Source organism: Tyto alba, unplaced genomic scaffold, assembly GCF_018691265.1.
Source record: "Tyto alba isolate M040663 unplaced genomic scaffold, T.alba_DEE_v4.0 Super-Scaffold_13, whole genome shotgun sequence".
NCBI classification, from domain to species: Eukaryota; Metazoa; Chordata; class Aves; order Strigiformes; family Tytonidae; genus Tyto; species Tyto alba.
Window position 1 is genome coordinate 26,009,765 of NW_024881275.1, and position 11,776 is coordinate 26,021,540.

Consider the following 11,776-nt stretch of genomic DNA (forward strand, 5'->3'; position numbering starts at 1 on the left):
GAGCAAAATTTGTCTGCAAGCCTGTGGGACCTGATGATATTCTCATATGGTTGTACAACCATGCAGTCCCCTTGATTCAAATTAAGCTACTTGGAACTTAACCACTTTGTTGACCTAATGACCTCTTGTTGGAAGAAGACCGCCATTTAGATCAGTGGTATGAGGATAAAATCATAGGAGACCCCAAACCCCATGTTTTCTCTTGCCTGCAACTCTGGTAGTCATTTCCACTTGTGAAAACTGGCTGTAGTCAATAATTAAAGCCATAATCACTGTCATAGTGGTTAAGAATGTCTCACAAGCATTTCTCTGTCAGAAAAAAAAGCAATGAGCCTGATTCCTACTTTCCTAGGTGGTAGTTACATTGTTCTGCCAATAATATGGAAAGGTTCATCCTTCCTTCTTTTGGAGCTTTAAACAATGTCAAAGTTTTAATACAAATGTGAATAAAGTCCATTTTTTTTTTCTCTCTGAAATGTGATATACTTGACTTAATTAAGTGATAAGAGATAATATCAAAAGTTACCAAATCATTTGGTTATAAGCAATTCATCACTGTTTTACAATATTTGCCACAATTTCAGAAATCTATGTTAAAAATATAAAACCAAAACAAAACTAAACTAAACTTTCAGTGATGATTTTTGCCATTAGCATGACTAGAAAGCATAGCAAACATGAAGACTGGGGATGTTGAACTCTTGGCCCATGGGGCATTTCCATCCCTGGAGGAAACAGTGGATGCCAGCCCAGCACTGAGCACCTGACATGAGAGCTACTGTTCCCTGTGAAAAGTCTTTCCATGGAGCAGGTGTGCCTGTGGTCATGCTGGTTGCTCAAGATGTAAAAAAGGAGGTGGGTAAACCTGAAAATCCCCAGGAAGCCCTGGAATTGGAGGCACATTAGACTGCCACACTGCCGAAGAGGTGGTGGACACCTGGCCACCACCAGGTGGGCAGAGGTGATGCAGGTGGGGAAGGCTGAAGCAGGATGGGAAAATGGCCTTGAGGTCAGGATGGTGAGAGGCCAGGGCAGAGGGTTGGGAGCCAGGGTCACACTGAGGTTGATTTACTGAAGAGCCGGGAACTGAGTGGTTTTGCCCTTCCTTCCTCCTTCCCTCTGTCCTTCCTTGTTTAACCTTTATTGGACAGTAATGATCCAAGGGGACTTTACCTAGGGGAATTGTTACTTTTTCCACAGCTGTCCCAGATGCTTTCATGGAATTGACATGCCAGAGACAGAAATGTAATTACTGAGTTAACCTTAAAATCCTGCACCAAATTTTGCCAATAGCAGAAAGAAAGGGATATCTAATAGATACCTTTTTTAGTTTTCCCCTAAAAATATATCCTTCTCTAGTTCTATTTTAGATTCTTTGATTATAGCTAGTAGGTGCTTTGTTGGATATCTGTGTGGTGAGGTTTTGGTAGTGGACAAGGGAACTGCAGTGGTGGCCCTATGTGAAAAGTTTCTTGATGATCCCCCAGCTCCAAGTCAGACCTGTCTCTGGCCAAGGCCGAGCCAATTACTGATGGTGGCTGTGCCTCTGTAATAACATATTTAAGAAGGGGAACCTGGGAGTAGGATTTGGGGGGTTGTGAGGAGGGGTTGTGAGAGAGACACCTATGCAAACACCAAGGTCGGTGGAACAAAGAGGGAGGAAGGGGTGAGGTGCGCTGGAGCAGAGACCTCCCCACAGCCTGTGGTGAGAGAGCGGGTGGTCGCCCCACAGTCCATGGACGTCCATGGTGGAACAGATGCCCACCTGCAGCCCATGGAGGACACCATGCTACAGCAGGTGGCTGTGCCCAAAGAAGGCTGGGACTCTGTGGGAAGAAGCCCCCACTGTTGTAGCTCAGCCCTGGAAAGATTGCAGCACATGGGAGGGACCCACAGTGAAGCAGCTCAGGAAGAGTTGAGGCCCATGGGAAAGACTCATGTCAGAGAAAGTTCATGGAGGATTGTCACCTGTCAGAGGGACCCCATGCTGGAGCAGGGGAGAACATGAGGAGTCCTCCCCCTGAGGAGGAAGGAGCAACAGGACTGACCGCAACCCCGATTTCCTGCCCCACTGTGCCACTGTAAGGAGGAGGTAGAGAAATTGAGAGCAAAGCTGGGCCTAGGAAGATGGGAGGGGTGAGGGAAAAGTATTTTTAAGATGTGGTTATACTTCTCATTCTCCTTTTCTGCTTGTTAAGTGTTGGTGTTTGAATTAAATTGATGTTCATTTTCTTCCCCTGAGGAGTCTGTCTTTAGCCCATGACTGTAATGGGTGAGCCACCCCTCCGTGTCCCTAACTCAATTCTTGAGCCTTCTGTTGTATTTTCTCCTTCCCATTCTTGAGGGGTAAGGGGCGAGTGAGCAGCTGCATGATGCCTAGTTGCCCTCTGAGCTCAAACCACAACAGGTGCCCCAAAAAAACCACTTGAGCAAAACCCCTTTATTTCCACATTGTATCTGAGTTACTCGATCATAATGAGGGAAGACATCATTGTGCCAATGGTTGTGTCCATGACAGGTCAGTTTGGTTTGCACAGGTTCCCTCAGCACATGTTATTTTTTTGACAAACCCTCTGGAGAGTCTTCTGGGTGAGCACTTCCTTTTTGCCTGGATTTGCAAAAAGACAACAGCAAACTGCCATGTTGCCTTGTTACAGCTTTACATGAAAATACACAACAGCAGACTGTGTTAGTAGAAAGGCATGTAAACAAGTCTTTACAGGCTTTTGAACATGGTGTAGATTCCCCTAACAAAAATGCCTGAAATAGTAATCTCTCACAGAGAGAGTTTAATGAGCTTTAAAATATAAAAATAGGGGGGTTTTCAGCTGAGCATTCACCATGTGAGTGAGGAACTGCTTCCACTGCAGCGAGGCTGGCAGAAGGACAGAAGGGCAGCCCCAGCTATGCCAGCTATCTTTTGGGTTTGAGCTCCCCATCCCACTTCCCCTCTCCCACCTACCTGGTCATCTTTGCACAAAGGAAAAATCCCCCTTCCCTTTTGCCCATGCAATGGCAATAAGAAGACACCATGCCTAGGCCCTGGGCTGGATTATAAGAACATGAGAAGTTTTTTGTGTGAACACCATGTGTAACCCAGAAAAAGAAAATCACAGTCTTCTGGTTATTTAGGCATTTCAAACCTGGCAAGAGTGTTTAAAATTTTATAAGTTCACTGCAAAGTTCACTTAATAGACACTTCTCACAATTAAATATTTTAGACATCTTACATTTTCCCATAATTCCAACAATAATTAGATCACAATATGAATTAATTTCTTGTCACATCCAATTTTTAGTGGCAAGATGTTTTGAGGAAGTAGAACACAAAACCAAATTGCTGACATTTATAAACTCTCCCTTTTGCTGTACACGTAAACATAAAATAGCTGACATTTGGCTCTTTCATCCTTCCTTTCCCACTTGTTCAGTTCAAATATTATCCAGAAAGACATGTTAAACAAATATCATATTATCTACAAACACAGATATATAAATCTCATTGCCCTGGTCAGCAGCTCAGGACCAAACTATCCTCCTGAGCAAGTCTGATCTGTAAATGACCTTGAGCTAATTGCTCTCCCACTTTGTTACATGAAGGTCACTATACTTTCTACTTTCTAATCTCACAACTTTTGTTTATTTATTTATAGGTGGCAATACTTAATACCAGAAATGTACCCTCTAAATTGTATCTATATATTTTTATGGGGTGGAATTGCAGGATGATTTATAAGCAAATTTGTGACACTGTTTTCTGTTCACTGTAATTGTACAAACATAATCAAACTCTAATAAGCCTTTTCATCTATTTTGGGGAGGGAATGTGGTGCTGAAATTGACAATTTTCTATTCAGTAACAACACTACAACCTCTTGGAAAATTAGCAAGAGCTATGCCTGCTAAAACTCTGTGCTTCCCCAGTGCAAAAGTACTAACTAGTGCATTTCTTCAGAACTTGTGTCTTAGTGCTGTCATCTTTTAAAAAATACTGTAAGAGAGTTGGCTAGTACCAAAAGTGTCTGTCTCATGCATTCATTGATGGATATTAAATGCTCCAGTCTCTCAAAGCCCTTTTAAATAAGAATGCTGATATTTTATGCTTTAAGATTTTTGTTCATATGTGAAAACATGAATAACCGGAAAAGCTTATGCTTTGCTTTAATGACAAGCTGTGTTAAGTAATATGATGGCCTCTGTGGTGACTACTGTTAAGCACTGTCAATGCTCAGCATATCCCAGGACCAAACATCTCATGAGAAAGGACTGAATTCATTCATTATTTCCTGCTTTCTTATGGAATGCTTTTATTTTCTTTCATAAGCAAGTAAAATTCCAGTGATATAAAGCAAAGAGGTTATGGACAAATGGCAGAAGTAGCTAATTAGAAGAGCCATTCTCCTCTGGAAACTGATTCTGGAAGAACTGCACACTTTAAGGCCCTGATTCAGGGACATATGTCAATATCATGGATAGTGCTTAATCATGAAATCAATACTTCAAATTAAGCACACATGCTTACAACTTGGGCAGGAGCTGGTTTGCAATAGCATTTCTATATTGTTTAAGAATACAGGACTAATTTCCTTTGAAACCTTTTCTTATCATCTTTTACTCAACTTTTTACAGAGCTGCTTTCTCCTCATGAGCTTCTCTAAAATCCGAAGAGACTGTTACTGATTGTGACTTTGAACCACCTGGAGAGGAGAAACCTTTGGCAAAACATTTATCTATGAATGTGTTTACAAGTCTTGACCTCCAGACTCATCCTCGGCAACTATACACTGTTGGTAGTGGAGGATTCTTGAACACATTTTCTCAAGAGCAGCATAACTGGCCAGGGCCCACTTATGTTTGGAGTTTCTTTTGCCTTTTTTATGGTATCAGCAGACAGGAAATAATCATGTATACATTTGGCTTGCTTCTTTTTTTTCAGAGTCTGGGCTGTGCAGCTAGTGTGGCAGGTTAACCACAGGCAGAGACACCAAAGCAGACTGGAAGGCATTGATCCTTTCCTAAAAATCTAGACTGCAACTGTAAAAATTGAGAGGCAAAAAAAACCTCCTAAAAAATAACAATTTTAAAAAATAACAACATAAAGATAACAACAATAACAAACAAACAAACAAACAAAACAAAACCAAACAGAAAATAAACAGCAAACAAACCCATGAGAGCAAAAGAGTTTTGGATGCTGAGACTGACCTTCAGAGATCCCACACTGGACCATGTTGCACCGAGGCTTTCTTCTTACCTTGACAGACTTTGACGGCCTCCAATACCACACCCATTGTTTATGGGGCAAGCTGGCAGCTAAGCTGTTAGTGCCAAACCCATTGCATTTGCTCCATCGTGGAGACTCTGGTCTGATCAGGAATCCAAGGCACAAAAGTTTCACTGTCCAAAGGGTAGGCAGACCAAAATAAATTCGTGGACACTTTTTCTAACTCTGGGCTTTGGTATAGATGTGACAGAAATTCAACATGTAATGAAAGTTGACTAAGATAATATGTATCTCTCTGAAGATATAGGGGGATAAAGGTACAGACCAAAGACAAGACAAAGGTCTGATGTTTGAAATAATGAGCCACAGTAGGTGAGGATAGCAGCAGTGATAAGAGAAATATTTAGATTACAGGTAATGCTAGGAGAAAAAACCTTTTCTTATTTCTTATGAGCAAAGCTGGCTTCTCTTAATAAAATAATCTTTTCGCAGGTACAGTTTTGCATGGAAACTGATAGCATGCAGTTTAAGTGATATACTTTATGGATGTCTGTAGGGCAATTACTCTTTACCAATCAGGACAGTTCATTTTGAAGTGGCCATTGCAGGAAGAGCACATGTAATTGGCTTACTATTCATATCATGCTTGCAGTATGCATACAAGCATGCTTGCTCTCAGTAGCCTGATGCTGGATCTCCACCTTCTGCAACCCAAGATAATTTTTCACATTTTCTTCAAAATTAGCAAGTGATTCATTCCAGAATGCTAGCAATGACAGAATACCAGCCTGAGGACACCTGGAACAGCATCATTTAGACCTAAATGCACAATATTTATTAAACCCAAGTCATGATCTCACATCTCAGATAGAATTAATGAGGCAAAAAGCTAGGTTTAGCTGACATGTAAAGCCCACCCAGAAATACCAGTCTGTGAAAAACAGTCCCTTGCCTGTTTTCAGGAGCATGGAGCTGTGAAGAAGCCTTTAGCATAGCCTGTGAAGATGTCATTTTATTGGCAGCCTATCCCAGCCACTCGTGGCCTCACCATTTTGGACCAAGCTGTGAAGACTCCATGCAGAGATGCTATCTGCTTTGTTATTTTTAGCTATGTGATATTGCTACTGTTGTAGTCCTAGCGTTTTTTGTCATGTTGCTATACATGCGCACATGCTAGAAGTCAAGGAGTAGTGCACAGATACAGTGAACGATATTTGTGTAGTGAAGTGGCGCTGCAGCTCTGAAACCATGTGTTGAGGGCTGCAGGGCTTGCTGTGGTGTCTGTGGGGCTGTGGTGGGTTGATCTTGGCTAACTGGCCAGTGCCCACCTCGCTGCTCTCTCATTCCCCTTCCTCAACAGGACAGGAGAAGCTTGCATGGGTCGAGATAAAGACAGGGAGGTCAGTCATCAGTTACTGTCAGGCACCAAACAGACTCAGCTTGGGGAAAGCAGAAAGAAAGACCAAAACCCAAACACCTTCCTTCCCTCACCTCTTCACCAGGCTCAAAATCCTTTCTTCATTTCTGACTGATTTACACCCTCCCTGCAAGTGGCGCAGGGGGGATGGGGAACAGGGGTTGTGGTCAGTCCATGACAGCTCCTCTCTGCCATTCCTTCCTCCTCAGGTAGCTTTCTTACCTTCTCTTTGATGTGAGACAGGCCTAGGCTGAGTTTTTGGCCAGCCCACCTGAGGGCATAAGGAGGCTGCATAATGTCCCTTCCAGGGAAAGTAGCACGTGCCTTGCAGACAAATACTTAATAAGTGCCAGCACTCCCGAGACCCAATGGGAGCCTAAAAATGGATGTATGCATATTTCCTTCCCTTCTGGGTTCTGTGGGGCTGTTTGCAAACAATTTGGAGAAGTGTGTTTTCCCAGTGGACAGGAGATTTCTGGTTAGCAATAAACAAAGCAATCCTTTAGTATTCCTCTGACTGGGCAAAAAAAGGTACATACTATAAATTTGTATTGAAAGGATGCTGTCCCCCATCCTTTGAGTAAGCACCTGCAATAGAAAAAGATGGATAAACAAATAATCCTCTGGTTTTAATGAACACATCCATTATATCAGCAATAGTTATGGCAAGAGGAATTATGTACTTTGAGGCAGCATCTCTTGTGCCTTGTAAACACCTCAGCCTTCTGTCAGGGCCCCCGCTGGGGCTATTTATGGCCTCAATATTACAAGGTAGCTACTGTCTAATTATACACAACTGGATTGGTTTCTACCACTCAGGTCCTTGGTTAACCCTTAATAATAATTAATTTTTTACTGTTATGCTGTATATCAGCTTAAAACTTTCAAGATGCTAAGGTGTCTCAGTAGAGTAGAAAACCTATTAAGATACCAAGACATGCATGCTTTGCAACTTCTGTTTTCGTTAGTGGTAAAAGGCCCCCTAGGAAAAAAAAAAAAAAAATATAAAAAAGACAAAAGGGAGCTGCACAAAGTCATTGGAACCAGGACTCAGAGCTTATACAACAGCACTTGCATTACAAGAGGCCTATTGTCCTCATTTACTTTTAGGATTTTCTAATGAGGATTTATCCTGCGCACAGGAGTTAGTGCCAGTGTACAAGTATATTAATCAGATCTATATTAAGCAGCCAGTATGTGACATGCAGCCCTGGCTCAGTTGATTGAGGTTTCCTCATTGCTAAGCTTGGAAGTATTTCATTTGTCCTGTCAGTGGGGGCTGCAATCTTTATGTGGGCATTTATTTAAGTCTTCTCCTAAACAGAAATGGCCTGCTTAGAAGAGGTGAGGTGAAGAAAGGGAATATCTGCTGCTAGCATAGTACAGTTCTTCATAGTGACATCCTTTGAACTAAAGGATCAAAATTACAGGCAGTTTGGACCTTCTGCTCAACCTGTACCTGCAGACTACACTTTTACACTGGGAAAAGCTGAAGCAGTAGAAAAAACCTGTTAATCTATTTCTCACATCATTCCTCCCATTCCTCCCTTTCCTCCCATAGCATTTGATTAAAACAATAGGCTGAGCTCTGCTTTCTTTGTCATAGGTTGTAATCAAGCAAATCATGGAATATGCATTTCTCTCAGTCCAGGAAACATTCAGGGATACAGAAGAACAGCTGGTGAGAAGTGAATGTGGAGCCATTTGACAGGAAGGAAGATCTACCCCTGAGAGCTATTCCAGAGGAAATAAGCATCAAAATGAATGACTTACAAGGCACTGTAACCTCATTTGTTGGCAAATTGAATACTCTTACCACACATAAATATTCTTGAGCAGAGATCAGATCTTGTGGGCTCACAGCTATTAAAGCAGCACAGTTTTAACAGCATGCAAGGAGAGGTTGAACAAACATCTTAGCTGTAAAACTCATTAATGAGCCACCATAAGACAGTAAATTTGAGAGTATAAATGCTAGAAAATCAAGTCAAGTCTAACAGTATTCACACATGGATGAACAGAGGAAATAGAGGGGAGAAGAGCACCTCAGATGGGGTAAAACAGCTCTGCTGGGTGAGCTGTAAAAGGACAGGATGTTCCCGCTGTACAGCGCAGGCACAGGTGCTCTGCAGCAGCAGGAGGCAGGTGCAAGGACAATGCATCGCTCAGACTTGAAGGGTCTGTATGCAACGCACAGGCCTTTTGGGTTGATCCCTCCTGCAGTTTGATAAACTCAAAGTACGACAGGGGGATAACGACCTCTATGACCAAAGCCGACAGTGGGTAAAACCCAGATGGACAGGTAGGTTCATGGTACTACATCCAGAGTGGGACTGTAGTAGGCACTGGCATGAGAAACTACTAAAACAGGGGGATGCTCAGTTTCTCTTGCACTTGTCTTCAGGCTAAGGTTGACAAAACGTGTTTTCCTTTATCACATAAAGGGAAAGGAATTAAAGGGAAAGCGGCCTATTTTGGGTCTCTCCAGGAAGAGAAATACAGATTAAGAACACAGCTTTACTAGCTCTGGGAGCCATTTCTAGAACTCTGTGTTTTAAACAGGAAAATTATTACATTATTAAAGAAACCTTTGGGTATTCATTCAAATTTGCTATGCCTCCTTTATGTTTAAAGCTTCAACAACTGTAGCATATGAATGTAGAAGTGTGTTTCAGCCCTGACAACACAATTTACATGATGCTTGTGTTGCATCCTCTCTCTTTAAACCCAGGAGAGAAGTCTGTGATTAATTTAATGGTAAGGCTTTGTGCATTTATCAAAATGACTAAAGCTGGGTGTTTTTCTGTGGATGCGTGAACACAGAATGTTTATTGTCACATTTTCAAAAGACATACTTTTTAGACAGAGTAGACTTTTCAACACACAGTTGCTGTATTTCTGAGCCTAGATCAGATAACATTAACTGTACAGTTACTCATTTGCCCATGCAAATATGGCCACTAGATGTCTATACTGGTGGATGAATGTGATTGTATGCAAAATGAAAACCATTACAAATTCAGCTTGATGTACCTGCAAATATAAAGAAAGAACAGCCTTTTTTTTTTTTTTTTTTTTTTTTTTACAGCTCTGTCCTACTCATATATTTAGTTTCTATTTCCTTCATTCATTACAGGGAGATATTGCAAGGTTTATGAACATTTCTAAATTTGCTAATGGACTTATCTACTAAAGCAGGACCTTGAAATATGTATATTCATTTCTCTGAACTAATATTCTTTGCCATTTTCTTCTTTGCAAAATTGCATATTGCTTATACTTGTTTAGCTAATTTCCAAAATTATTTTTGTTTTAGTTTTTCATTTGTATAATGTGGGTGAGAGGTGACAAGAAACAATTTGGCTGTTCCTAAGTATTACCTCACAAAATTCTGTACCAACATACCAAGCAAAACGCAGAGTAGAGGGAGGACTGGAACAGAAATAGCAAAAAAGCAGCTCCAAAGTGTCTGGCAGTGATACAGTGTGCAGCATTATAATGTCATCATACCATCTCAGCATGCTGCTTTATATAAGTTGAAACTGTTTTTTCACCTTCTCAGCTGCAATTTACAAAAAGAAAAGAGTGTATGGTAGAGTTCTCCTATCTAATGTTTAAATTCAAAATTTTCCTATGAAACTCCTTTTTTACTTTTTAGTAGAAAAGCTTCAGATATTGTCATTTTAATTTTTTTTCTCCTTCTGCTTCTTCAGTTTTTTGCCTATGTTTAGGTAGGCTAGTTTTTAGTATTTCCATTTGTACTTTTACTTTTGTCCACCTTCCCATATTCCATACATTTTCATGATCAGAAAGGTTACAGAGTGACAAAAGAAAGGAAATGCTGCAGAATTTTTACTCTGCAACTTGAAAACTCTGCAGAATCTTTGAAATCTATCTGAGCAGAAAGGAATGAAGAAATAAAAATAAAATGAAAAAACATGTTTTCTTTTATGCAGAGGCAACAGAGGAAAAAGACAATAAATACAAATTTGGGGGTTGTTTTGAAATAGTACAAAAATAATGTTTCTGTTCCCAAATGTTTCCAAAATCCCTGGGTAAAAATCACCGATGTTTATAAACCAAAATACAACCATCTCTTAAAAATATTTCTAGCATGAAGGGAACATTTAGCTGAAAGTCCCTGATCCTTCCTACTAAGACTTCTTATGCTAGTCACTAACACCTAGATTTTCAATCATGCTCATATTTCTGTGGTCCCACTGTAGCTGCTGATCAGCTGGTCAGTTAAAATCATAACCCATTTAGTATATACTAGTATGGTGTCACCCCATCACCCATATTATAAATGGATAAACTGTGGACCCGCATTACTTTCAAGCAAAATTTAAAGTAAAACCTACTGTATGGTCTAATAAATGCCAAGACATAAATTCTTGAAGTGTTTTATTGCTTTAAAAATTAATTTAGATGAAAATTTCTATAGGCAGTTATATAATTGTCAAATCATGGAGTTATCATATTATAGAGCTTGCACTCTATTTTAAGACACCAGCTCAAGATTTAGACAGTTGAGTTTTGTACAGGGTTCATCACTGCATTTTGAAAACTCCAGTAGGTAATCTCTGTGTGGGGCAAGTCAGAGCAAAACAAAACATAACTCAGTAGCCCATTTCATATGGGCTTCAGCTTTGATAGGTCCTTAAAAGAAAAGGCTTGTCTTCAAGAATGTCTGGGAAAACAGAGAAAGGTTAAATAACTGGGTGTTCATTAGGAGACTATTTCAAGCACAGTACGCACATCCATGCGTCAGCTTTGGGGCTGGCAGGTGGCACAGGTATGGCATTGCTCTGCTGTCAACCCAAGTTAATAGTCAATTTGGCAGCCTTGCTTCTCACATATGAAATCCTAGCCCCACAAAAGTCAGTGGTAAAAATCCCACAAGCATGAGTAGGGAGAGGTTTAGGTTATGCCTTCTGTGATGAAAGGCTAAAGTTTATATTCTTATTATACTGACTGGAGCTGGGAATGTGATGCTGTCAAGTCTACATTATGTCCTCAGCTTGATTTTTGTCTGTCTTACTGCTATAGTCCATTCATTTGTAAAATAGGTGTAAAATTGACTACTTCACAAGGATCGTCACTGCCTTACATTTATGCTTTGGGATGAAAATGGC